This window comes from Manis javanica, chromosome 8 (assembly GCF_040802235.1).
Source record: "Manis javanica isolate MJ-LG chromosome 8, MJ_LKY, whole genome shotgun sequence".
Classification (NCBI taxonomy): Eukaryota; Metazoa; Chordata; class Mammalia; order Pholidota; family Manidae; genus Manis; species Manis javanica.
This window is the reverse complement of record NC_133163.1, coordinates 807,702-813,498: the sequence shown is the minus strand read 5'-3', so window position 1 is coordinate 813,498 and position 5,797 is coordinate 807,702. Positions and strand designations below refer to the sequence as shown.

Below are 5,797 nucleotides of genomic sequence, written 5' to 3'. Positions count from 1 at the left end.
CTCCCAGGTAGCACTGTGGTTCCCAGCTCAGCCAAAACCCTGAAGCTGGCTGGTGGTGGGGCGGCCACAGAGCCCAGGAGACCCAGTCCTGCAGCCGCTTCTGGGTCTGGGCCAAGTTTGTGCTGCTTGGTCTTCTGTTTGAAGGATGCCCTTGTGGTTTCCTTTTCGTTTTACAAATAAGGGCAGGGTCAGGGACTTGTCATTTGGGAGAGGCCTGCCTCAGTGGTGGGGTCAATGCAGTGGCCCCGCTGAGGTGCCCCAAGGCAGACAGCTCCTGCCAGTGCTGGGTAAAGATGGGAGCATCCCAGGAATGAGTCCCGGCAAGCGCCAGGCATGGCATCTGGATTGGTGGGATGGACTGGCCAGAGCTGGGCCCACTGCCCGTGTTTAGCCCACAGCCCCAGTGTTGTGGTGGTGCCCCACCCACTCCAGGACAGGCACCTGGGAAGGCTTCTCCTGGCCTGGCTGCCCTGAGCAGCACTTGGAGATGAGCGGAGGGCTGAACCGCTGAAGGCAGGTGGAGAGGGTCCCCTGGTCCCTTGTTAATGAGGGCACACTTGTGGTTGGTTACTTGTGAAACTAGCCTGTGAGCTAGACGTGGCTCTCTCGCTGGCACAGGGGTGCTGATGTCCAAAGGGAAAGACCGTCGGGTCAGCAATGATGGAAGGTAGGAGGGAACGACATGTGGTCTGCTCACTGAGCCGCTGGAGAAGTCGGAGATGATGCCTGACCTCTGCTTGGGTGGCCATCGCAGTGATGGGCAGGCCTTGCTGGGGTGCAGGGGGCTGCTGGAGGGCTCAGTGGTCTCCACGGCCTCCAGGCCCTGGTGCTCCGGCCTCAGGGAGCTGATCCCACCTGGGCTGCTTCCCTAGGACCTGGCACCTTGGTGCAGAACAGTGTCCTTAGCAGGTACTGAGTGTATTCCTCACATTCTGTGGGGAGTGTCTTTGCACTCCTGCTGACCTCTGCCATCGGGTTCCTGACCCTTGGCTATTCCACTCCAGAAGGAAGGTCCTTACTGGCACGAATGCCAGGGGAATGTCTTGTGTTTTTATTTCTCAGACCACAAGCAACATGAGAGCAAATGTGGCTGCCGTCATGAGCCGTCACCCGAGGAGACAGAGAGGCCGTGGACAGAAACAGGACTTCCCTCCGCAAGCACCTGGGGACACACGCAAACTGAGGAAACACCGTAGAAAAAGGTGAGGCAGAGAAGAGAAACATGGGTGGTGGGTGGGGGCATGACAGTCAAAGAAAACATGGGGCTCCAGTGCCTCCTGCCATGTCCCCACCCCACCCTATGGCCAGAAGAGGGGTGGGGAGGCAACCACATCCTGAGAAACCCCCTGAGTCCCCCAGGTTCCCGAGGGAAGGGACTGAGTGGGCGGACCCCCATCCCGGCCACAGAGGGTGCCAACAGCGGGCCTTCCTGCTCAGGTCTCCCCAGGGTCAGAGGAAACGTGCGAAGCTCGATGCCCAGCCTGTAGTCGGGGTCAGTGCTGGGGCGGCCGCTGTCCTTGGTGGGGGTGGGAGGGGAGTCCAGCCCCAGCTGGTCCAGGAGTCCCTGAAGGAGGGACAGAGTCGGTGACTGGCTGAGGGAGTGAGGGCACAGACAGTGGCAGAGGCTGAGCCTGTTCAAGGGCAGAGCCCCCAGGCGGGGCATGGGAGACTGGTCACATGACATAGTCACAGCACCGTCATCAGGCATGTGTCACTCGGGGGCTTATGGCATAACCTGCTCCTCGGATTGTCCCCCTGCTCTCCCTACCAGGGAAGGTCGTCATGTTTTTTCTTCAAGATTTTTCTGTGGCTCTCATGCCTTTGGATTCTAATCTCAGGTTAAATTTCTCCAAGGGCCACACTCTTTTCTGAATGGGTCTCAGAACTCGCTGGCCTGGACTCCCCCTCCAGCTCCCTGGGGGCGTGTTGTCTCCACAGCCCCCTGAATCCACTCCCAGTGGAAGGGGCAGCGCTCACTCTGCGGACGGTGACAGTGCTTCCCGTGCCCTCTGCAGTCATGGTCCTAAGGGAGCTCCACCAAGACTCTGCCACCTGCTCTCCTGACGCACACCCATGGTGGTCACCTCTTGGTCCTCCTGGGGGCCACGCTGGGCCAGGCTGGCCAGGGAGCTGTGCCCTGATGTCTCCTGAACCTTCTCCTGTTTCCCAGCCCAGGGACAATAGCCCACCGGCCTGGGGGAATGTGCAGGGGCACAGGCTGAGTTTTGTGATTGCTCTACGACTGCGGACAGTCTTTTCTCTGGGGATTTCTCTGATTCATGGGGGCTGTGTGAGTCTAGGGGAATAGTCAGATTGAGCAACAGAACAGATGTCAGTAGCCCTCCCGTTGGAGGCCCGTGTGCGGCACCCATCCATCCACGGCCTCCTGGGCTGTGCCGTCAGGCAGGCAGAGTAGGTCGGCTCCCGGCAGGGAGGGAGTGGGACAGTCGCCCTCACCATGTCAGGGCAGGAAGAGCGGCCAGACAAACGGCCCTTCCTCACTGTCTGCATGCACTTGTGTGCATTTATTTGCACTGCCAGCTTCATGCACTTTGAGGCAGTTTCCCGGCTCTGCTCCCCAGGGCCTTCTTGCCCAGAGTTCTCGGCCCTCACTGCCTCCTCATCCTCCCAGCGGCTCCTGCCCCGCAGGTTCCCAGCACGGGTGAAGGGGAGGGCAGCAGGGAGGGTGAGCCCGGAGCTCGTGGAGGTGACTGCGGTCAGGGCTGTGTGCTCAAGGTGTGCGACAGAAAGTGGGTGTCCCTTCGATGTAGTCCCAGGATGCACAAAACTGTGGGAACGTGACTCCCTCTGTGTCTGGACGGGAGGAACTCGGCCCTGCAGATGTGAGGTGCCGGCCTCCGGTTGCCAATGCATGGTGAGGGCTCTCCCACCGGTGGTGCTGCGTGGGCTTCGAGCCATGCCACTCCCTGTGGCCCCTGCCCTCGCAGCCCCTGCAGCAGGGAGGAGCAGGGGCCACCGCACGGGTCTGGCTTGGCCGTGCCACTTGATTGCTCTGAGCCTCAGAACCCTCCTCTGTAGTAATAGGGATAGTGGCACCTTGCTTTCTCGAGTCTCGCTGAATAAAAGAGAGAATGAGGTGAATAGCCTGGTGCAGAAGGCACTCAGCAAATGCTGGCAGCTGCTGCCATCTGTCCCACTCCCTCCCAAGGTGACAGAGCCCGGGGAGAAGGACCCAGGCAGAGCCATCTCCTGGTGACACAGAGCTGGCATTTCATCCCAGAGTAATGGATTTGCTCAAGCTGTCCAACTTCCCACATTTTACCGTGAGGCTCCTGTGCTGCACAGTGGGCATCGTTCTGGGGTCTGCGTGGGAAGTCTGTCCCTCTAAGGGGCACGCTAAGCCCACGCAGTACTTTGAGGACAGACACGCTTGGTCTCAGTCCTGTCTCACCATCTCGTGTAAGGGTGTCTGAAGGAAGCTTTCCACAGGTCGCCTCTCTTGGCTGTTTTGTGGGTGTTGGGCTAACTGTGTTCCTCACAACTACGTCTGTTCTCACCGTGTGTGGGTGGGAAGCTTGTGGTCTCCCTGCCTCCACTTCCACCCAGGCCTCCCATCCTGCACTGCCGCCCGAGCCGTCTGCTCTGCTTGGGCCTCTGTTGCTGGGCTTGGCCACTGATGCCAGCGGTCAGGAGTGCGGCAGCCTCCCGGCTTCTCCGGGCCCAGCCAGGGCCTGAGGGTGAGTCAGGGCAGACGCCCTCTCCCTCTGCTCCGTCTCCATGGTGGTCTGGCCCCAGCCGTACCGGGAACTACGTGGGATGTGTGCCCCTGTCCTTGGGTGCCCGCTTCTGTGATGTCATTTGGTGGCTGACATCTTTTCACCATGTGGGGGTCATGGAAACCTGTTCTTGGATTCTTGACTGTTCAAAGTGTTCTCCAGTCACCGTCATTTATGTACTTATTTTAAAACAAAGTAGTCTATTTTAAAAATTGAGATATAAATGGCATGTAACCGTGTACGTTTAATGTGTACGGTCATGGGTGTGCTGCATCTGTCCTGTGCGATAACATTGTCGTCATCGCGTTCGCCAGCACCTCTGCCCAGTCTCGTAGTTTCTGCTTCTTTTTTGTTCTGGGAATAGTTAAGATCTGGTGTCAGCTCGTCGGAAGTTCATGAACCAGCGCTGCTCGCTGATTGCTCCTCAGGCGGTCACACCTCCCGGGTGTATATTACCCACTGGTTCAAGGTTATACCTTAAAAGGACATCTCCCTAATTCTACCATCCCTGCAAATGAGCATTCTATTTTTAACAAGTTTGGCTTCTGCAGATCCCTCACATAAGGGAGACCGTATGGGGTTTGTCTTCTCTAACTTGTCTTGCTTAGCCTCACGCCCTCTACGTTCATCTGTATTCTCTCCAATGGCACTAAGCCCTTGTCCCTCATGGCCGCCAATCTATCCCACTGCACACACACACACTCACACACGCATACACACACACACACACACACACACACACACACACACACACACACACACTCACACTCTCACACCCACCCAAGTTCTTTATTTATGCGAGACGGCACACGGCTGCCTCCAGGTTTCAGCAGCTTTTAGTGAAGGACAGCCTGGTGGGGCAAAGACTGCCAGGTGCCCCCATCTGCTCCCAGCCTGAGTCGAGGTGCTGTCCCTTATCCACTGGTGCTGAATGTGGCCGGTTAGAGATCTAAGACCACCTGTTGTCCCCCTTATCCATGACTTGGCATTTTGAATGCTGCTCAAATCAATTCTTTCCAGAAGGGTCTACCAGAAGTAAGAGCATAGCGAAAACATTTTGAAGTGGAATCGAAACACTGCATCCTGAAGTAAGATATGCTAGACACACCGTGATAGGGACACTGCGAGCCTGAGAAAGTCCACCTGCTGTGGGGACTCCTGGACACGTGCCGTAAGCGGGCCGGACTCCCCCCTCTTCCACGGATGCCACGGCTGTGTGTTCCCTCTCCTCTGCCTGTCTCCTTTGTCTATCTCTGCTCCTTAACTCCGTACAGTTTTACTCTGCTCCACATTCATCTGACTCTGTCCCCATGTCCCCATCTGTTGTCTGTGGGGTCTTTCAACTTGTCTTTGTGAAGGTTTTAATAAAAAGTCCTTCTGTCACTGTGGCTGTACTTCCTCCCGGGTGGTGTCTGCCAGATGTCAGTTTGTCCTTTATGTACATACTGCATTCTGTGGGTGATACCAGTTTCCCTGGGCTTGCTGAAAGAGGAAGTCCCAAGTCACAAAAAAATTCTGTTTTGATTTTGCACAGATCCTGGAAGGTGAGGGCAGTGCTGTGTGGAGGTGTGTCTGGAAGGCAGAGCCTGAGATGCGGGCGGGAGCTGGACGTGTGCACTGCAACCCGCTGTCCCCGGGACCCCGCCGGTGCTCTCTCCTTCCTGGGCACGGCTCTGCACCCTGGGGTGGCCTGTGCAGCTGCTCATCACTGAGGTGGTTTGCATCCAGGGGCTGCAGATATGAGCACCCCATCTGGGCCAGCCCCCATGCCCTGTCATATCTACATACATTTAATATGTGTAATATAGAATATTGAAAATGAAAGTATATTTTCCGACAGCTAAACACTAGTATGTTTCCTCTCTCTTTATATACATTTCCTCAATGAGGATGGACTCAAGGGGCCGTCCCCCAAGATCACGCATGTGGAAGATATATTTAGTGAGCATAAAATTTTTGGATTATATTTTCTTTCCAGTGGGTTATATAGGCATTGATAAGTTTTTTTTGAGAAGTCTGGGCAGATGGTCCCCCTCTTCTAAATGACCTGCTCTCCTTGG

The 5,797-nt window shown here is 56.4% G+C and overlaps 1 long non-coding RNA gene across 2 annotated transcripts; it reads left to right on the top strand.

Moving 5' to 3' along the window:
- LOC108390595 (uncharacterized) lies at positions 1-5,569 on the top strand. 2 transcript variants are annotated; one of them, XR_012120826.1, is made up of 3 exons: positions 1-287; positions 1,063-1,202; positions 5,272-5,569. It is a non-coding gene; the product is annotated as an uncharacterized lncRNA (long non-coding RNA). The 2 variants fall into 2 exon arrangements; XR_005053970.2 differs by having other exon boundaries at positions 1-667.
- The last annotated feature ends 228 nt before the right edge of the window (positions 5,570-5,797 follow it).